This window comes from Coregonus clupeaformis, chromosome 26 (assembly GCF_020615455.1).
Source record: "Coregonus clupeaformis isolate EN_2021a chromosome 26, ASM2061545v1, whole genome shotgun sequence".
NCBI lineage: Eukaryota > Metazoa > Chordata > Actinopteri > Salmoniformes > Salmonidae > Coregonus > Coregonus clupeaformis.
Genome location: NC_059217.1, coordinates 44,091,765 through 44,115,776, shown reverse-complemented (window position 1 = coordinate 44,115,776; position 24,012 = coordinate 44,091,765).

Below are 24,012 nucleotides of genomic sequence, written 5' to 3'. Positions count from 1 at the left end.
GTAGTCCACCCACCCACTATATTATTATATATTATTACATAGTAGTCCACCCACCCACTATATTATTATATATTATTACATAGTAGTCCGCCCACCCACTATATTATTATATATTATTACATAGTAGTCCACCCACCCACTATATTATTATATATTATTACATAGTAGTCTGCCCACCCACTATATTATTATATATTATTACATAGTAGTCCACCCACCCACTATATTATTATATATTATTACATAGTAGTCCACCCACCCACTATATTATTATATATTATTACATAGTAGTCCGCCCACCCACTATATTATTATATATTATTATATAGTAGTCCGCCCACCCACTATATAATTATATATTATTATATAGTAGTCCGCCCACCCACTATATTATTATATATTATTATATAGTAGTCCGCCCACCCACTATATTATTATATATTATTATATAGTAGTCCGCCCACCCACTATATAATTATATATTATTATATAGTAGTCCCACCCAATATATAATTATATATTATTATATAGTAGTCCGCCCACCCACTATATAATTATATATTATTATATAGTAGTCTGCCCACCCACCATATTATTATATATTATTACATAGTAATAATAATATAATAAGCCATTTAGCAGACGCTTTTATCCAAAGCGACTGACAGTCATGTGTGCATACATTTTTACGCATGGGTGGTCCGGGGATCGAACCCACTACCCTGGCGTTACAAGCGCCATGCTCTACCAATTGAGCTACAGAGGACCACCCACCCACTATATTATTATATATTATTATATAGTAGTCTGCCCACCCACTATATTATTATATATTATTATATAGTAGTCCGCCCACCCACTATATTATTATATATTATTATATAGTAGTCCGCCCACCCACTATATTATTATATATTATTATATAGTAGTCCGCCCACCCACTATATTGTTATATATTATTATATAGTAGTCCGCCCACCCACTATATTATTATATATTATTATATAGTAGTCCGCCCACCCACTATATTATTATATATTATTATATAGTAGTCCACCCACCCACTATATTATTATATAGTAGTCCGCCCACCCACTATATTATTATATATTATTATATAGTAGTCTGCCCACCCACTATATTATTATATATTATTACATAGTAGTCCACCCACCCACTATATTATTATATATTATTACATAGTAGTCCACCCACCCACTATATTATTATATATTATTACATAGTAGTCCGCCCACCCACTATATTATTATATATTATTACATAGTAGTCCACCCACCCACTATATTATTATATATTATTACATAGTAGTCCGCCCACCCACTATATTATTATATATTATTACATAGTAGTCCACCCACCCACTATATTATTATATATTATTACATAGTAGTCCACCCACCCACTATATTATTATATATTATTACATAGTAGTCCACCCACCCACTATATTATTATATATTATTACATAGTAGTCCACCCACCCACTATATTATTATATATTATTACATAGTAGTCCACCCACCCACTATATTATTATATATTATTATATAGTAGTCCACCCACCCACTATATTATTATATATTATTACATAGTAGTCCACCCACCCACTATATTATTATATATTATTATATAGTAGTCCACCCACCCACTATATTATTATATATTATTACATAGTAGTCCGCCCACCCACTATATTATTATATATTATTACATAGTAGTCCGCCCACCCACTATATTATTATATATTATTACATAGTAGTCCGCCCACCCACTATATTATTATATATTATTACATAGTAGTCCGCCCACCCACTATATTATTATATATTATTATATAGTAGTCCACCCACCCACTATATTATTATATATTATTACATAGTAGTCCACCCACCCACTATATTATTATATATTATTACATAGTAGTCCACCCACCCACTATATTATTATATATTATTACATAGTAGTCCACCCACCCACTATATTATTATATATTATTATATAGTAGTCCACCCACCCACTATATTATTATATATTATTATATAGTAGTCTGCCCACCCACTATATTATTATATATTATTATATAGTAGTCCACCCACCCACTATATTATTATATATTATTACATAGTAGTCCACCCACCCACTATATTATTATATATTATTACATAGTAGTCCACCCACCCACTATATTATTATATATTATTATATAGTAGTCCACCCACCCACTATATTATTATATATTATTATATAGTAGTCCGCCCACCCACTATATTATTATATATTATTACATAGTAGTCCACCCACCCACTATATTATTATATATTATTACATAGTAGTCCGCCCACCCACTATATTATTATATATTATTATATAGTAGTCCACCCACCCACTATATTATTATATATTATTACATAGTAGTCCACCCACCCACTATATTATTATATATTATTATATAGTAGTCCGCCCACCCACTATATTATTATATATTATTACATAGTAGTCCACCCACCCACTATATTATTATATATTATTACATAGTAGTCCACCCACCCACTATATTATTATATATTATTATATAGTAGTCCACCCACCCACTATATTATTATATATTATTATATAGTAGTCCGCCCACCCACTATATTATTATATATTATTACATAGTAGTCCACCCACCCACTATATTATTATATATTATTATATAGTAGTCCGCCCACCCACTATATTATTATATATTATTATATAGTAGTCCACCCACCCACTATATTATTATATATTATTACATAGTAGTCCACCCACCCACTATATTATTATATATTATTATATAGTAGTCCACCCACCCACTATATTATTATATATTATTATATAGTAGTCCACCCACCCACTATATTATTATATATTATTACATAGTAGTCCACCCACCCACTATATTATTATATATTATTATATAGTAGTCCACCCACCCACTATATTATTATATATTATTATATAGTAGTCCGCCCACCCTCTATATTATTATATATTATTATATAGTAGTCCACCCACCCACTATATTATTATATATTATTACATAGTAGTCCACCCACCCACTATATTATTATATATTATTATATAGTAGTCCACCCACCCACTATATTATTATATATTATTATATAGTAGTCCACCCACCCACTATATTATTATATATTATTACATAGTAGTCCACCCACCCACTATATTATTATATATTATTATATAGTAGTCCACCCACCCACTATATTATTATATATTATTATATAGTAGTCCACCCACCCACTATATTATTATATATTATTACATAGTAGTCCACCCACCCACTATATTATTATATATTATTATATAGTAGTCCACCCACCCACTATAATATTATATATTATTATATAGTAGTCCGCCCACCCACTATATTATTATATATTATTATATAGTAGTCCGCCCACCCACTATATTATTATATATTATTACATAGTAGTCCACCCACCCACTATATTATTATATATTATTATATAGTAGTCCACCCACCCACTATATTATTATATATTATTATATAGTAGTCCGCCCACCCACTATATTATTATATATTATTATATAGTAGTCCACCCACCCACTATATTATTATATATTATTATATAGTAGTCCACCCACCCACTATATTATTATATATTATTATATAGTAGTCCGCCCACCCACTATATTATTATATATTATTATATAGTAGTCCACCCACCCACTATATTATTATATATTATTATATAGTAGTCCACCCACCCACTATATTATTATATATTATTATATAGTAGTCCACCCACCCACTATATTATTATATATTATTATATAGTAGTCCACCCACCCACTATATTATTATATATTATTACATAGTAGTCCACCCACCCACTATATTATTATATATTATTATATAGTAGTCCACCCACCCACTTCTCTCTCTCTCCCTCTCTCCCTCCCTAGGGTGTCATTTGAGACGCCAACCCTTATTTTCTGCTACAATAAGGTGATAGAAACGGTTATAGGATCTTAGATCAGCCAGGTCACCCGTGATACAAGTCAGTATTCAACGTCCATCCATGTGTGAGGACGTCGGAAGATGACGTGGAAACCGTCCACTAGGGGTAACAGTGAGCGTCTGCCTCTGGTGCCAAAGGTTGCATGTTCGAATCCATCTACAGAAAGTTATTTTTTATGATTTTTGATTTAAGCCTATCCCAAACCTTAACCCTTACCTTAACCATTCAGAGTTAATGCCTAACCTTAACCTTCGAAATTTGACGTTCGGAACAACTTCTACATTTGACGTTTGAGAATTCTAATTCAGACGTGAGGCAGTGAGAGCTTGTTGCTTAGATAATGTCCAATGCTTTAATTCAATATGCAACTGTTTTCACAAATCAGAAAAAAATTGCAGAAAAATTGACCAGACTTTTTTATTTAAAACAATTCCACACAGAAATATGTGATATTTCTAACATGAAAGACGTTGTATGAATGTCATTGTGACGGATCGTCGCTCTCCCATTGGCTATTCATAGTTTGGTGGATGTTGAGGCACTGACAAAAACAGTGAGGGAAGGATACACAAATCTCTGGCAACTGGGATAGGATTTCTTCTTTTTTTCTGCTCCAAAAGCAGCCAGTCAGCTGGAATAAGCTGATATTTACACAGTTGACAGATTGATGCCTGGAACAGACTGTCTCTGCTCTGAGTTAGGCTGGCCATTAAACAACACACAAACACATACACACACACACACACACATTTAAAGGCCCACTCTGTGATGTTTACAGACATTTCTAATCATTGAAATTAATGATTTCAATTTATTTGAACCATTGAATTGAGCTATTGATTCTTGAAGAATATCACATACATTCCCCTACATATTTATTTGGACAGTAAAGCTAAAATTATACATTTGGCTCTATACTCAAGCATTTTGGATTTGATATCAAATGTTTTGTACAGTGAGGGAAAAAAGTATTTGATCCCCTGCTGATTTTGTACGTTTGCCCACTGACAAAGAAATGATCAGTCTATAATTTTAATGGTAGGTTTATTTGAACAGTGAGAGACAGAATAGCAACAAAAAAATCCAGAAAAACGCATGTAAATTTTTTTATAAATTGATTTCCATTTTAATGAGGGAAATAAGTATTTGACCCCGTCTCAATCAGAAAGATTTCTGGCTCCCAAGTGTCTTTTATACAGGCAATGAGCTGAGATTAGGAGCACACTCTTAAAGGGAGTGCTCCTAATCTCAGTTTGTTACCTGTATAACAGACACCTGTCCACAGAAGCAATCAATCAATCAGATTCCAAACTCTCCACCATGGCCAAGACCAAAGAGCTCTCCAAGGATGTCAGGGACAAGATTGTAGACCTACACAAGGCTGGAATGGGCTACAAGACCATCGCCAAGCAGCTTGGTGAGAAGGTGACAACAGTTGGTGCGATTATTCGCAAATGGAAGAAACACAAAATAACTGTCAATCTCCCTCGGCCTGGGGCTCCATGCAAGATCTCACCGTGTGGAGTTGCAATGATCATGAGAACGGTGAGGAATCAGCCCAGAACTACACAGGTGGATCTTGTCAATGATCTCAAGGCAGTTGGGACCATAGTTACCAAGAAAACAATTGGTAACACACTACGCCGTGAAGGACTGAAATCCTGCAGCGCCCGCAAGGTCCCCCTGCTCAAGAAAGCACATATACAGGTCCATCTGAAGTTTGCCAATGAACATCTGAATGATTCAGAGGAGAACTGGATGAAAGTGTTGTGGTCAGATGAGACCAAAATCGAGCTCTTTGGCATCAACTCAACTCGCCGTGTTTGGAGGAGGAGGAATGCTGCCTATGACCCCAAGAACACCATCCCCACCGTCAAACATGGAGGTGGAAACATTATGCTTTGGGGGTGTTTTTCTGCTAAGGGGACAGGAGAACTTCACCGCATCAAAGGGACGATGGACGGGGCCATGTACCGTCAAATCTTGGGTGAGAACCTCCTTCCCTCAGCCAGGGCATTGAAAATGGGTCGTGGATGGGTATTCCAGCATGACAATGACCCAAAACACACGGCCAAGGTAACAAAGGAGTGGCTCAAGAAGAAGCATATTAAGGTCCTGGAGTGGCCTAGCCAGTCTCCAGACCTTAATCCCATAGAAATCTGTGGAGGGAGCTGAAGGTTCAAGTTGCCAAACGTCAGCCTCGAAACCTTAATGACTTGGAGAAGATCTGCAAAGAGGAGTGGAACAAAATCCCTCCTGAGATGTGTACAAACCTGGTGGCAAACTACAAGAAACGTCTGACCTCTGTGATTGCCAACAAGGGTTTTGCCACCAAGTACTAAGTCATGTTTTGCAGAGGGGTCAAATACTTATTTTCCTCATTAAAATGAAAAACAAATCATAAAATTTTTGACATGCGTTTTTCTGGATTTTTTTTTTGTTATTCTGTCTCTCACTGTTCAAATAAACCTACCATTAAAATTATAGACTGGTCATGTCTTTGTCAGTGGGCAAACATACAAAATCAGCAGGGGATCAAAACCTTTTTCCCTCACTGTATGAGGTGACAGTACAGAATGTCACCATTTATTTGAGTGTACCCAAATAGTACATAACGTTCTTAGAACTTGGTGAGAGCGGGGTTGACCTATCATTATTTTGCATACAACGTTCCCAAAACTTTCTGGAAATGTTGCAGGATAGTTGCTTGGCTTTTGAACATTCTCAGCACATTTAAGGAACACAGAGAGCCAGGGGGGCACGGGGGCAGGGACGGGGGAACAGGAGTAGCCAAAGGACATGAAATGAGAGGTCCTGTGTGTGTATATATTATTCTATCTGAAACTTGTCCCCTGAGGAGAACTCTGATGCTACCCCCCGTCCACCCCGTCCCCCACTCACCCTCTGAATGGCACACATACACAATCCATGTCTCAATTGTCTGAAGTTATTATTAACATTCTGAGAATGGAAGAATGGAAATTCTGAGAATGGAAATTATAGGTTGTTTGAAGGTAATTAAATAACATTCTGAGAGCATGTTTCAATAAGACTTTTAATAACACTGCTAGCTTAGGTTAATTGTTTTGAACTCCAAGCACAGATAGGACACATGGATATTCATTTGCTTCGGTATTAATCATAGAAAGACATGTGTTTGTTATTGCAGCATGGCTAAAAACCATCTTCTGTTAACTCATTTTAGTCTATTCAAACGGACCCAATTTCAAAGGAATCAAGCACTCATTAAGATCAGGTTTGGCCAATTAGTGGGCGCGGCCTACACACCTGAACACACTTAACAAGATAGAGGATAGAGAGAGTTTTGTTGATGCTGAGAACGGAATGTATATGTTTTTAATTAATATTCTTACAAAGTTCTTTGAACATCTTGTGGTTTTTATGGAAGGTTTTCTTAACGTTCTCAGAACAATGTGAGAACATGACTTTAAATAGAACCATGAGGAAACCTGTAGGAAATGTTATGCTGAAGTACTAAAATTCCCACAGAAGAACGTTGTTTCAAAACGTTCTCTGAACTATTTGAGAACCATTGGAGAACGTTCCTAAAACATTACCAAAATTGATATTAAATGCAACCATTGTTTGAACTTTTAGGAAAGGTTCTGTTAAAGTAATGAAATACCAAGAAAATAACGTTTTTTGTCAAGTTCCTTAAATGTGCTGAGAATGTTCAAAAGCCAAGCAACTATCCTGCAACATTTCCAGAAAGTTTTGGGAACGTTGTATGCAAAATAATGATCGGTCAACCGCGCTCTCACCAAGTTCTAAGAACGTTATGGTTTTCAACAGTTTCCCGTGTGTATCAAGAATGGTCCACCACCCAAAGGACATACAGCCAACTTGGCAAAACTGTGGGAAGCATTGGAGTCAACATGGGCCAGCATCCCTGTGGAACGCTTTTGACACCTTGTAGAGTCCATGGCCGACCAATTGAGGCTGTTCTGAGGGTAAAAGTGGGAGGGCTATACTCAGTGTATATATATATACAGTACCAGTCAAAACTTTGGACACACCTACTCATTCAAGGGTTTTTCTTTATTTTTACTATTTTCTACATTGTAGAATAATAGTGAAGACATCAAAACTATGAAATAACACATATGGAATCATGTAGTAACCAAAAAAGTGTTAAACAAATCTAAATATATTTTATATTTGAGATTCTTCAAAGTAGCCACCCTTTGCCTTGATGACAGCTTTGCAAACTCTTGGCATTCTCTCAACCAGCTTCATGAGGAATGCTTTTCCAACAGTCTTGAAGGAGTTCCCACATATGCTGAGCACTTGTTGGCTGCTTTTCCTTCACTCTGCGGTCCAACTCATCCCAAACCATCTCAATTGGGTTGAGGTCGGGTGATTGTGGAGGCCAGGTCATCTGATGCAACACTCTATCACTCTCCTTCTTGGTAAAATAGCCCTTACACAGCCTGGAGGTGTGTTTTGGGTCATTGTCCTGTTGAAAAACAAATGATAGTCCCATTAAGCGCAAACCAGATGGGATGGCGTATTGCTGCAGAATGCTGTGGTAGCCATGCTGGTTAAGTGTGCCTTGAATTCTAAATAAATCACTGACAGTATCACCAGCAAAACACCCCCACACCATCACACCTCCTCCTCCATGCTTCACAGTGGGAACCACACATGCGGAGATCATCCGTTCACCTACTCTGCGTCTCACAAAGACACGGCGGTTGGAACCAAAAATCTCACAAAGGACAGATTTCCACCGGTCTAATGTCCATTGCTTGTGTTTCTTGGCCCAAGCAAGTGTCTTCTTATTATTGGTGTCCTTTAGTAGTGGTTCCTTTGCAGCAATTCGACCATGAAGGCCTGATTCACTGATTCACGCAGTCTCCTTGTCACGTTCGTTGATGAACGGGTCAGACTAAGGCGCAGCGTGATATGCATACATGTTTATTTTAAACCGAATAAACAACGACAAAACAATAAACGAAACGAAACGTGAAGTCCAAGGTACACAAACAACATACCTCACACGGAACAAGATCCCACAACCCACTAGTGCCAATAGGCTGCCTAAGTAACAGGGTAGGGGCCGGGTGGGCATTCCGCCTCGGAGGCGGATCCGGCTCAGGGCGTGACGACCTCTCACTCTTCGCCTCCCTGTTGCGCACCTGGTCTGGTCTAGACCTCGGCGCGTTGCTTCCCCTCTCCTTCCTCCCACTATACTCCAAGCCCTGTCTGGACCCTGGTGTGGGAGACCCCGAACCTGGAGAGGGGCTGACGTCTGGGTCTGGACTGGAGCCGCTGACCGGAGCTGGACTGGGCACCGGTGGAGTGGACTGCTCAGGCTCCGGACTGGAGCCGCTGACCAGAGCTGGACTGGGCACCGGTGGAGCGGCCTGCTCTGGCTCCGGAGTGGAGCCACTGACTGGATCTGGACTTGACCCCGGTGGAGCGGACTGCTCTGGCTCCGGAGTGGAGCAGCTGACCGGAGCTGGATCAGGCACCGGTGGAGCGGACTGCTCTGGCTCCGGAGTGGAGCCGCTGACCGGAGCTGGACTGGACCCCGGTGAAGCGGATTGCTCTGGCTCCGGAGTGGAGCAGCTGACCGGAGCTGAACTGGGCACCGGTGGAGCGGATTGCTCTGGCTCTGGAGTAGAGCAGCTGACCGGTGCCGAACCAGGCACCGGTGGAACAGGCACGGGCCGTGCCGGACTGGACACACGCACCACTGGCTTGGTGCGAGGAGCAGGAACAGGCCGGACCCGGCTGGCGACGCGCACCACTGGCTTGGTGCGAGGGGCAGGAACATGCTGGGCCGGGCTGGCGACGCACACCACTAGCTTGGTGCGAGGGGCAGGAACAGGCCGGACCGGGCTGGCGATGCGCATCACTGGCTTGGTGCAAGGGACAGGAACAGGCCGGACCGGGCTGGCGACGCGCACCACAAGCTTGGTGCGAGGGACAGGAACAGGCCGGACCGGGCTGGCGACGCGCACCACTGCCTTGGTGCGAGGGGCAGGAACAGGCCGGACCGGGCTGGCGACGCGCACCACTGTCTTGGTGCGAGGGGCAGGAACAGGCCGGACCGGGCTGGCGACGCGCACCACTGCCTTGGTGCGAGGGGCAGGAACAGGCCGGACTGGGCTGGCAACGCGCACCACTGGCTTGGTGCGAGGGGAGGAACAGGCCGGGCCGGGCTGGCGACGTGCACCACTGTCTTGGTGCGAGGGGCAGGAACAGGCCGGACCGGGCTGGCGACGCGCACCACTGCCTTGGTGCGAGGGGCAGGAACAGGCCGGACCGGGCTGGCAACGCGCACCACTGGCTTGGTGCGAGGGGAGGAACAGGCCGGGCCGGGCTGGCGACGTGCACCACTGGCTTGGTGCGAGGGGCAGGAACAGGCCAGACCGGGCTGGCGACGCGCACCACTGGCTTGGTGCGAGGGGAGGAACAGGCCGGACCGGGCTGGCGACGCGCACCACTGTCTTGGTGCGAGGGGCAGGAACAGGCCGGACCGGGCTGGCGACGCGCACCACTGCCTTGGTGCGAGGGGCAGGAACAGGCCAGACCGGGCTGGCAACGCGCACCACTGGCTTGGTGCGAGGGGAGGAACAGGCCGGGCCGGGCTGGCGACGTGCACCACTGGCTTGGTGCGAGGGGCAGGAACAGGCCAGACCGGGCTGGCGACGCGCACCACTGGCTTGGTGCGAGGGCGAGGAACAGGCCGGACCGGGCTGGCGACGCGCACCACAGGCTTGGTGCGAGGGACAGGAACAGGCCGGACCGGGCTGGCAACGCGCACCACTGGCTTGGTGCGAGGGACAGGAACAGGCCGGACCGGGCTAGCGACGCGCACCACTGGCTTGGTGCGTGGAGCAGGAACAGGCCGGGCCGTACTGGGAACACGCACCACTGGCTTGGTGCGAGGGAAAGGAACAGGCCGGGCCGTACTAGGAACACGCACCACTAGCTTAGTGCGGGGAGCAGGGACGGGTCGGACCGTACTAGGAACACGCACCACTGGCTTAGTGCGGGGAGCAGGAACGGGTCGGACCGTACTAGGAACACGCACCACTGGCTTAGTGCGGGGAGCAGGAACGGGTCGGGCCGTACTGGGAACACGCACCACTGGCTTAGTGCGGGGAGCAGGAACGGGCCGGACCGGACTGGACTGGCGACACGCACCACTTGCTTGGTGCGAGGAGCGGGACTGGGTTCCTTTATTAACCCCCGCTCCTTCTGCTGCCTAACCAGCTCCTCTCGCCGTGCCTCTACACTTTCCTTCTCCCTTTTAGCCTCCTGTAGCACCTCCCTCTGACCGAATAACTCCTGCTCCCTCTGAACCAATAGCCCCCGTAACATGGTGGCCTCCTCTCCTAACCTGCAGATTCGCCCTTCCACGGCCTCCTGCTGCCTCGTCATCCACCCCGTGTGCCCCCCCCAAATAATTTTCTTGGGGTTGCCTCTCGGGTCTCCGTCGTCGGCACTCCTCTTCCCGTGAGGACTCCTCTGGGAGCCCCCACAAGTTAGGGAACAGAAACTCGTCGTCGTCGTCATCCTCCGACTCCTCAGTATAATACTGTTCCCACTCCTCTTCCCATGGTCGTAGGGACCCAATCTGAAAACCAACCGGGTGCAGTAGTCGGGGCTCTTCTCTCTCGCTCCCCGACCACCCCTTTAGCCCCCCCAAAATGTTTTATTGGGGCTGCTTCTCGGGCCTCCTCCTCGGCCGGCTTCCGTGTTGCCGTTGCTCCTCTCCTGCCTGGGCTTCCTTCTTCGCCCAGGGTCCTTTTCCGGAAAATATCTCCTCCCATGACCACCATTTGCCCACCTGTGACATGGCTATTCGCTCTTCCTGGGCACGCTGCTTGGTCCTTGTTTGGTGGGATCTTCTGTCACGTTCGTTGATGAACGGGTCAGACCAAGGCGCAGCGTGATATGCATACATGTTTATTTTAAACCGATTAAACAACGACAAAACAACAAACTAAACGAAACGTGAAGTCCAAGGTACACAAACAACATACCTCACACGGAACAAGATCCCACAACCCACTAGTGCCAATAGGCTGCCTAAGTATGGTCCCCAATCAGAGACAACGAGCGACAGCTGCCTCTGATTGGGAACCACACCGGCCAACATAGATCTAGACATACTAGATCTAAACATAGAAAATACAACATAGAAAATACCAACAAGGAATATACACACCCTGACTCAACATATAAGCGTCCTCTGAGACAGGGCGTGACACTTCTCTTGTCATGCGACGTGTATGCGGTAGCGAAGTCAAAAGCAGGACACAGAGCGGCTGGCAACGTTCTTTACTGAACACAGTAAAATCAACGTACAAAACAACAAACCTCCAAACAGGGAGGAAAACACAAAGACCTGTACATACAAGCAACTGCCGGAATGACAACGAACAATAACACACAAAATAACCAATGAGAGACAGGGGTTAATATAGGGAATACAATCCAACATCATGGGAAACAGGTGTAAACAATAAAGACCAAACAAGACAAACACAGAAACATCGATCGGCAGCAGCTAGTACTCCGGGGACGACAAACGCCGAAGCCTGCCCGAGCAAGGAGGAGGAGCAGCCTTGGCTGAATCCGTGACAGTACCCCCCCCCCTTGACGCGCGGATCCATCCGTGCGCCGACCCCGGCCTCGGGGACGGCCAGGAGGACGCGGAGCAGGGCGAGTCGGATGACTCCGGTGTAAATCCCTCAACAGGGAGGGATCTAGGATGTCCCTCCTAGGGACCCAGCACCGTTCCTCCGGACCGTACCCCTCCCACTCCACGAGATACTGCAGACCCCCCATCCAACGCCTCGAATCCACGATGGACCGGACTGAGTACGCCGGAGCCCCCTCGATGTCTAGTGGGGGCAGAGGAGCCTCTCGTATCTCATTCTCCTGGAGTGGACCAGCTACCACCGGCCTGAGGAGAGACACATGGAACGAGGGGTTAATGCGGTAATTAATGGGCAGTTGTAACCTATAACATACCTCGTTCAATCTCCTCAGGACTTTAAATGGCCCCACAAACCGCCGACCCAGCTTCCGGCAGGGCAGGCGAAGGGGCAGGTTTCGGGTCGAGAGCCAGACCCGATCTCCCGGTGCATAAACCGGAGCCTCACTGCGGTGGCGATCGGCGCTCGCCGACCGTCTGATAGTCCGCTGCAGATGGACATGCGCAGCGTTCCATGTTTCCTCCGAGCGCTGAAACCACTCATCCACCGCAGGGGCTTCGATCTGGCTCTGATGCCAGGGTGCCAGGACCGGCTGATAACCCAGCACACACTGAAAAGGCGTAAGATTAGTGGAGGAGTGGCGGAGTGAGTTTTGGGCTATCTCTGCCCAGGGGATATACCCTGACCCCTCCTCTTGCCGGTCCTGGCAATAGGACCTCAGAAACCTACCCACATCCTGGTTTACTCTCTCCACCTGCCCATTACTCTCAGGGTGAAAACCCGAGGTAAGGCTAATCGAGACCCCCAGATGTTCCATAAACGCCCTCCAGACTCTAGAGGTGAACTGGGACCCCGATCAGACACTATATCCTCAGGCACCCCGTAGTGCCGGAAGACGTGAGTAAACAGGGCGTCGGCCGTTTGTAGGGCTGTAGTAAGACCTGGCATAGGAATGAGACGGCAGGCCTTAGAGAACCGATCCACAACGTGGTATTCCCCTGGGAGGGGGGAAGGTCCGTGACAAAATCCACCGATAGGTGAGACCACGGCCGTTGTGGAACGGGTAGAGGTTGTAACTTCCCTCTGGGCAGGTGTCTAGGCACCTTACACTGGGCGCACACCGAGCAGGAAGAAACGTAAACCCTCACATCCCTAGCTAAGGTGGGCCACCAGTACTTCCCACTAAGGCAGTGCACTGTCCGACCAATACTAGGATGACCAGAGGAGGGAGCCCAATATATCAGTCGATCACGGACCTCGAGCGGCACGTACCTCCATCCCTCTGGACACTCTGAGGGAGTAGGGTCGGCACGTAACGCCCGCTCGATTTCCGCATCGACCTCCCACACCACCGGTGCCACCAGACAAGACTCCGGAAGTATGGGAGTGGGCTCAATGGACCTCTCCTCTGTGTCATATCGTCGGGACAGGGCGTCTGCCTTAGCGTTCTGTGACCCTGGTCTATAAGTGAGCTTAAATACAAACCGGGTAAGAAACATGGCCCACCTAGCCTGACGAGGGTTCAGTCTCCTCGCTGCCCGGATGTACTCCAGGTTACGATGGTCATTCAGAATGAGAAAAGGGTGTTTAGCCCCTCAAGCCAATGCCTCCACACCTTCAGGGCTTGGACCACCGCTAGCAGCTCCCTGTCCCCCACATCATAATTGCGTTCCGCCGGACTGAGCTTCTTGGAATAGAAAGCACAGGGGCGGAGTTTTGGAGGCGTGCCCGAGCGCTGAGACAGTATAGCACCGATCCCCGCCTCGGACGCATCCACCTCAACTTGGAACGCCAAAGAGGGATCCGGATGTGCCAGGTGAACAGCTCCTTCAGATGTCTAAATGCCCTGTCCGCCTCAGCCGAACACTGCAAACGCACCGGGCCACCCCTTAGCAGGGAGGTGATGGGAGCTGCTACCTGTCCAAAGCCCCGGATAAACCTCCGGTAGTAATTGGCAAAACCCAAAAACCGCTGCACCTCCTTCACCGTGGTGGGAGTCTGCCAATTACGCACGGCTGAAACGCGGTCAATCTCCATCTCCACCCCTGACGCGGACAACCGATGTCCCAGGAAGGAGATGGACTCCTGGAAGAACAGACATTTCTCCGCCTTCACATACAGGTCATGCTCCAACAGTCTACCCAGCACCCGACGCACCAGGGACACATGCTCGGCTCGTGTAGCGGAGTATATTAGAATGTCATCAATATACACCACTACACCCTGTCCATGCAAATCCCGGAAAATCTCGTCCACAAATGATTGGAAGACTGAAGGAGCATTCATTAAACCATATGGCATGACGAGGTACTGATAGTGACCCGAGGTGGTACTGAATGATGTCTTCCACTAATCTCCCTCCCTAATGCGCACCAGGTTGTACGCGCTCCTGAGATCCAATTTTGTGAAGAATCGTGCCCCGTGTAATGACTCCGTCATACTAGCAATCAGAGGGAGAGGATAGCTGTATTTGATTGTAATCTGATTGAGACCACGGTAATCAATACACGGGCGTAAACCCCCATCCTTCTGGAGAAGTGGACGATCGTATGTATCCCTGTCTCAGAGATTCGGTGACGTATGTCTCCATAGCTGCCGTCTCCTCCTGAGACAGAGGATACACATGACTATGAGGAAGCGCAGCGCCTACCTGGAGGTCTATCGCACAATCCCCCTGTCGATGAGGTGGTAATTGAGTGTGCCAAATTGTGCCAAATCGGCATACTCAGGAGGAATATGCATGGTGGGAATTTGGTTCGGACTTTCCACCGTCGTTGCCCCTACGGAAACACCTACACACCGCCCGACACACTGATCAGACCATCCCTTGAGAGCCCTCTGTTGCCATGAAATGTTGGGGTCATGAGATTTTAACCAGGGAAGCCCCAACACCACGGGAAACGCAGGAGAGTCAATCAAATACAACTGTATAATCTCCTCATGGCCCTCCTGCGTCTTCATCTTAAGTGGCGCTGTGACCTCCCTAATCAATCCCGACCCCAAAGGGCGGCTATCTAGGGCATGGATGGGGAAGGGCACATCAACTGGTACAATAGGAATCCCTAACTTGTACGTGAACCGGCGATCGATAAAATTCCCAGCTGCGCCTGAATCTACCAGCACCTTATGCTGGGAGTGAGGAGAAACCTTGGGAAACACAACTTTAATACACATATGTACAACAGAGAGCTCTGGGTGAGTTGGGTGCTTACTCACCTGGAATGACTCATCAGTGCGCTGCCTACTGCCTCGATTTCTAGGAGACCCTCCCCAGCACCGAACTGCAGTGTGTCCTCTGCGACCACAGTTGGTGCAGGGGACGGCCTCTCTCCTGGTCTCTCTCCTCGTCTCCCTAGCACCAGCACCCCCGAGCTGCATAGGGCTCGGCTCGGAAGTGCTGGGGGATGGAATGGACGGCCCCGACTCCGGACATCCGCGGGTAGCCAACAGGGTATCTAGGCGAATCGACATGTCCACCAGCTGATCGAAGCTTAGGTTGGTGTCCCTGCAGGCCAACTCCCGACGCACGTACTCCCTCAGGCTGCACCTGTAGTGGTCGATGAGGGCCCTCTCATTCCATCCCGCATTGGCAGCCAGAGTCCGGAAATCCAGGGCGAACTCCTGCGCACTCCTCTTCCCCTGTCTGAAGTGGAACAGACGCTCACCCGCTGCCTTCCCCTCTGGGGGATGATCGAACACCGCCCTGAAGCGGCAGGGGGAACTCCGCATAGTTGACTGTAGCGGCGTCTATTCCCCCCCCACTCGGCGTTGGCCCACTCCAGTGCCTTGCCGGACAGACAGGAGATGAGGGCGGACACGCTCTCATATCCCGAGGGCACCGGGTGGATGGTTGCCAGGTAGAGTTCCACTTGGAACAGGAAACCCTGACACCCGGCCGCGGTGCCATCATAAGCCCTCGGGAGCGAGAGCCGAATCCCACTGGACTCCGGAGGTGAAGCGATGGGTATAGCTGATGGTGGTGGTATCGTCGGAGGAGGTGTGAGCAAACCTCCTCTTTCCCATCGCCCCAAGGTGTTCATCACCCCTACCATGGCGGTGCCGAGTGCCTGGATCCTGGCCGCTTGTTGTGTAACGCGCTCCTCCAGTGATCCAGCTGGCACCGCCGCTCCTGCTGACTCCATGTTGTGGTGTGTTATTCTGTCACGCGACATGTATGCGGTAGCGAAGTCAAAAGCAGGACACAGGCTGGCAACGTTCTTTACTGAACACAGTAAAATCAACGTACAAAACAACAAACCTCCAAACAGGGAGGAAAACACAAAGACCTGTACATACAAGCAACTGCCGAAATGACAACGAACAATAACACACAAAATAACCAATGAGCAACAGGGGGTAATATAGGGAATACAATCCAACATAATGGGAAACAGGTGTAAACAATAAAGACCAAACAAGACAAACACCGAAACATCGATCGGCAGCAGCTAGTACTCCGGGGACGACGAACGCCGAAGCCTGCCTGAGCAAGGAGGAGGAGCAGCCTCGGCTGAATCCGTGACACCTCTGAACAGTTGATGTTGAGATGTGTCTGTTACTTGAACACTGTGAAGCATTTATTTGGGCTGCAATCTGAGGCTGGTAACTCTAATGAACTTATCCGCTGCAGCAGAGGTAACTCTGGGTCTTTCTTTCCTGTGGCGGTCCTCATGAGAGCCAGTTTCATCATAGCGCTTAATGTTTTTTGCGACTGCACTTGAAGAAACTTAAAAAGTTCTTGAAAATTTCCGGATTGACTGACCTTCATCTCTTAAAGTAATGATGGACTGTCGTTTCTCGTTGCTTATTTGAGCTGTTCTTGCCATAATATGGACTTGGTCTTTTACCAAATGGGACTATCTTCTGTAAACCCCCCCACCCCTCCCTACCTTGTCACAACACAACTGATTGTCTCAAACGCATTAAGAAGGAAAGAAATTCAACAAATTAACTTTTAACAAGGCACACCTGTTAATTGAAATGCATTCCAGGTGACTACCTCATGAAGCTGGTTGAGAGAATGACAAGAGTGTGCAAAGATGTCATCAAGGCAAAGGGTGGCTACTTTGAAGAATCTCAAATATAAAATATATTTATATAAAACAAATATAAATATAAATATAAAACACTTTTTTGGGTACTACATGATTCCATATGTGTTATTTCATAGTTTTGATGTCTTCACTATTATTCTACAATTAAGAAAAACCCTTGAATGAGTAGGTGTGTCCAATCTTTTGACTGGTACTGTATATATATATGATCAATATTATGTCCCTTCACCTGTGTATATTTCCCTACACAGCCAGTGTGTCTCTGCTTGCTGTATATTTCCCTACACAGTCAGTGTGTCTCTGCTTGCTGTACATTTCCCTACACAGCCAGTGTATCTCTGCTTGCTGTACATTTCCCTACACAGTCAGTGTGTCTCTGCTTGCTGTACATTTCCCTACACAGCCAGTGTGTCTCTGCTTGCTGTACATTTCCCTACACAGTCAGTGTATCTCTGCTTGCTGTACATTTCCCTACACAGTCAGTGTATCTCTGCTTGCTGTACATTTCCCTACACAGTCAGTTTATCTCTGCTTGCTGTACATTTCCCTACACAGTCAGTGTGTCTCTGCTTGCTGTATATTTCCCTACACAGTCAGTGTGTCTCTGCTTGCTGTATATTTCCCTACACAGTCAGTGTGTCTCTGCTTGCTGTACATTTCCCTACACAGTCAGTGTATCTCTGCTTGCTGTATATTTCCCTACACAGACAGTGTATCTCTGCTTGCTGTATATTTCCCTACACAGACAGTGTATCTCTGCTTGCATACAGTAACGATTTAGCCCTCAATCCTAGCTGAATGTGCCCATCATTTTTAGTCAGCCACCTAATATCTCTGTGTCAGAGGTCAGTCCAGTGGATGGTTGATATCTGGGAGGCCCTTCACGCAACACTGACTCCATGTTCGGCCCTAGAGCCTGTCAGCCTGCTGAGTTAGTGGTGAATGTTTCCACCCCGCATTCATCTTGTAAACGCCTGTCTGGGGCAGTAACTGGCAGTCTATCCTCGAGCCTTACAGCATGCTTCAATGCTTCTTGTTTCACCCAACCAGTCTCTGTTGTAGTTTTCCATTTTGTGAACGATCTCTTTTCTTCTTTCTTGTATTTTTTTCTCCCCAATTTCGTGATATTATTTTTGCGATCCTGTCTCATCACTGCAACTCCCCAACGGCCTCGGCGAAGGTCGAGTCATGTGTCCTCTGAAACATGACCCGCCAAACCACCCTTCTTTACACCCGCCCGCTTAACCAATGTGATGGAGGAAACACCGTTCAACTGACAACTGAAGTCAGCCTGCAGGCGCCCGACCCGCGAAAGGGAGTCGCTAGAGCGCGATGAGTCAAGTAAAGCCCCCCCAGCAAAACGCCCTATAGGACTCCCGGTCGGTTGTGACACAGCCTGGGATTGAACCTGGGTCTGTAGTGACGCTTCAAGCACTGCAATGCAGTGCCTTAGACCGCTGAGCCACTCGGGAGGCACTCTTCTTCTTCTTTTGGTGCAGTTTTGTCCCGTCAGGTTGTTTACTGATTGTATGTTGACATTTTGTTAATGTCTTTTTAGCAACCAGAAAAATACCTCTTTATCTGGTTGTATTCTGGTTATCTGACCAGATAACAACCAAACGATTACATATTTCCCATGACGTCTGGATCTTGTCATGAAAAATGTATCTTTACCTGGTTTAGACTAGTTGGTTGTAACCTGTTAGTTTTTTGTGTGAATAGGTCTGTATAGGTGGGTCTGTTTGTTTTTTGTGTGAATCGATCTGTAGAAGGAGGAAAGTTCCCTGTCAGTTGGGCTTCTGGTTAAACAGAGCAGCTGTAGCCATACTAGGAATCATCTTGGCAGACGCTCTTACAGGAGCAGTTAGGGTTAATTGCCTTGGGGATTTGAACCAGTGACATTTCAGTTACTGGGTCAACACTATTAACCGCTAAACTACTACTCAATCCTGTCGTCTCTAACCTCCCTGCTGATGGCAAATACAGAAGTCACTGGAGAGAGAGAGAGAGAGAGAGAGAGAGAGAGAGAGAGAGAGAGAGAGAGAGAGAGAGAGAGAGAGAGAGAGAGAGAGAGAGAGAGAGAGAGAGAGAGAGAGAGAGAGAGAGAGAGAGAGAGAGAGAGAGAGAGAGAGAGAGAGAGAGAGAGAGAGAGAGAGAGAGAGAGAGAGAACAGGTGAGAGAGAATTGGTGAGGGCACTAGAACAGTCTGCAGTACCCGGCCTCACCCTACTAGAATCTGAAGTCAAATGTCTACTGTTTGCTGATGATCTGGTGCTTCTGTCACCAACCAAGGAGGGCCTACAGCAGCACCTACATCTTCTGCACAGATTCTGTCAGACCTTGGCCCTGACAGTAAATCTCAGTAAGACAAAAATAATGGTGTCCCAAAAAAGGTCCAGTTGCCAGGACCACAAAAACAAATTCCATCTAGACACCGTTGCCCTAGAGCACACAAAAAAACGATACATACCTCGGCCTAAACATCAGCGCCACAGGTAACTTCCACAAGGCTGTGAACGATCTGAGAGGCAAGAAGGGCCTTCTATGCCATCAAAAGGAACAGAAAATTCGACATAACAATTAGGGTCTGGCAAAAAATACTTGAATCAGTTATAGAACCCATTGCCCTTTATGGTTGTGAGGTCTGTGGTCTGCTCACCAACCAAGAATTCACAAAATTGGACAAACACCAAATTGAGACAAAAATATCCTCTGTGTAAATAATGCATGCAGAGCAGAATTAGGCCGATACCCGCTAACTATCAACATCCAGAAAAGAGATGTTAAATTCTACAACCTCCTTAAAGGAAGCGATTCCCAAACCTTCCATAACAAAGCCATCACCTACAGAGAGATTAACCTGGAGAAGAGTCCCCTAAGCAAGCTGGTCCTGGGGCTCTGTTCACAAACACAAACAGACCCCACAGAGCCCCAGGACAACAACACAATTAGACCCAACCAAATCATGAGAAAACAAAAAGATAATTACTTGACACATTGGAAAGAATTTACAAAAAAACAGAGCAAACTAGAATGCTATTTGGCCCTAAACAGAGAGTACACAGTGGCAGAATCCCTGACCACTGTTACTTCCCCAAAATTAAGGAAATCTTTGACTATGTACAGACTCAGTGAACATAGCCTTGCTATTGAGAAAGGCCGCTGTAGGCAGACCTGGCTCTCAAGAGAAGACAGGCTATGTGCACACTGCCCACAAAATGAGGTGGAAACTGAGCTACACTTCCTAACTTCCTGCCAAATGAATGACCATATTAGAGACACATCATTCTCTCAGATTACACAGACCCACAAAGAATTAGAAAACAAATCCAATTTGAATAAGCTCCCTTATCTACTGGGTGAAATACCACAGTGTGCCATCACAGCAGCAAGATTTGTGACCAGTTGTCACAAGAAAAGGGCAACCAGTGAAGAACAAACACCATTGTAAATACAACCTTTGTTTATGTTTATTTATTTTAACTATTTGCACATCCTTATAACACTGTATATAGACATAATATGACATTTGAAATGTCTTTATTATTTTGGAACTTTTGTGAGTGTAATGTTTAATGTTAATTTTTTATTGTTTATTTCACTTTTGTTTATTATCTATTTCACTTGCTTTTGCAATGTAAACATATGTTTCCCATGCCAATAAAGCCCTTAAACATAATTGAATTGAATTGAGAGAGAGAGAGAGAGAGAGAGAGAGAGAGAGAGAGAGAGAGAGAGAGAGAGAGAGAGAGAGAGAGAGAGAGAGAGAGAGAGAGAGAGAGAGAGAGAGAGAGAGGATGAGGCGAGTGCGTGTTAACACAAAAACCCAATTGCCCAGCATGCAGCTTCTCTCCCTCGTTTTCTCTTTTGTACAACATCTGCTGGAGGGGATAGTGATTATTTATTCGTGAGCCCCCGTTCAATATTCATGACTTTTTTCCAGGCCTTTCTGTAAACTGGATGTGGATGCATGGGGGAGTTAGTGGATACAGGGGGGAGTTAATGGATACAGGGGGGAGTTAGTGGATACAGGGGGAGTTAGTGGATACAGGGGGAGTTAGTGGATACAGGGGAGTTAGTGGATACAGGGGGAGTTAGTGGATACAGGGGAGTTAGTGGATACAGGGGGAGTTAATGGATACAGAGGGGAGTTAGTGGATACAGGGGGGAGTTAATGAATACAGGGGGGAGTTAGTGGATACAGGGGGGAGTTAGTGGATACAGGGGGGGTTAGTGGATACAGTTAGTGGATGCAGGGGGGAGTTAGTGGATACAGGGGGGAGTTAGTGGATACAGGGGGGAGTTAGTGGATACAGGGAGAGTTAGTGGATACAGGGGGAGTTAATGGGTACAGGGGGGAGTTAGTGGATACAGGGGGGAGTTAGTGGATACAGGGGCCAGTTAGTGGATACAGGGGGGAGTTAATGGATACAGGGGAGTTAGTGGATACAGGGGGAGTTAGTGGATACAGGGGGCAGTTAGTGGATACAGGGGGAAGTTAGTGGATACAGTTAGTGGATGCAGGGGGGAGTTAGTGGATACAGGGGGGAGTCAGTGGATACAGGGGGAGTTAGTGGATACAGGGGGAGTTAGTGGATACAGGGGGGAGTTAGTGGATACAGGGGAGAGTTAGTGGATACAGGGGGGAGTTAGTGGATACAGGGGAGAGTTAATGGATACAGGGGGGAGTTAGTGGATACAGGGGGGAGTTAGTGGATACAGTTAGTGGATGCAGGGGGGAGTTAGTGGATACAGGGGGAGTTAATGGATACAGGGGGAGTTAGTGGATACAGGGGGGAGTTAGTGGATACAGGGAGGAGTTAATGGATACAGGGGGAGTTAGTGGATGCAGGGGGGAGTTAGTGGATACAGTTAGTGGATGCAGGGGGAGTTAGTGGATACAGGGGGGAGTTAGTGGATGCAAGGGGAGTTAGTGGATACAAGGGGGAGTTAGTGGATACAAGGGGGAGTTAGTGGATGCAGGGGGGAGTTAGTGGATACAGGGGGGAGTTAGTGGGTACAGGAGGGAGTTAGTGGATGCAGGGGGGAGTTAGTGGATACAGGGGGGAGTTAGTGGATACAGGGGGAGTTAGTGGATACAGGGGGGAGTTAGTGGATACAGTGGGGAGTTAGTGGATACAGTTAGTGGATGCAGGGGGGAGTTAGTGGATACAGGGGGAAGTTAATGGATACAGGGAGTGTTAGTGGATACAGGGGGAGTTAGTGGATACAGGGGGGAGTTAGTGGATACAGTTAGTGGATGCAGGGGGGAGTTAGTGGATACAGTTAGTGGATACAGGGGGGAGTTAGTGGATACAGGGGGGAGTTAGTGGATACAGGGGAGAGTTAGTGGATACAGGGGAGTTAGTGGATACAGGGGGAGTTAGTGGATACAGGGGGGAGTTAGTGGATACAGGGGGGAGTTAGTGGATACAGGGGGGAGTTAGTGGATACAGGGGGAGTTAGTGGATACAGTGGGGAGTTAGTGGATACAGTTAGTGGATGTCGGGGGGGGGAGTTAGTGGATACAGGGGGGAGTTAGTGGATACAGGGGGGAGTTAGTGGATACAGGGGGGAGTTAGTGGATACAGGGGGGAGTTAGTGGATACAGGGGGGAGTTAGTGGATACAGGGGAGAGTTAATGGATACAGGGGGGTTAGTGGATACAGGGGGGAGTTAGTGGATACAGGGGGGAGTTAGTGGATACAGTTAGTGGATGCAGGGGGGAGTTAGTGGATACAGTTAGTGGATGCAGGGGGGAGTTAGTGGATACAGGGGGGAGTTAGTGGATACAGGGGGGAGTTAGTGGATACAGGGGGGAGTTAGTGGATACAGGGGAGAGTTAATGGATACAGGGGGGAGTTAGTGGATACAGGGGGGAGTTAATGGATACAGGGGGAGTTAGTGGATACAGGGGGAGTTAGTGGATACAGGGGGAGTTAATGGATACAGGGGAGTTAGTGGATGCAGGGGGAGTTAGTGGATACAGTTAGTGGATGCAGGGGGGAGCTAGTGGATGCAGGGGGAGTTAGTGGATGCAGGGGGGAGTTAGTGGATACAGGGGGGAGTTAGTGGATGCAGGGGGGAGTTAGTGGATACAGGGGGGAGTTAGTGGATACAGGGGGGAGTTAGTGGATGCAGGGGGGAGTTAGTGGATACAGGGGGAGTTAGTGGGTACAGGAGGGAGTTAGTGGATGCAGGGGGGAGTTA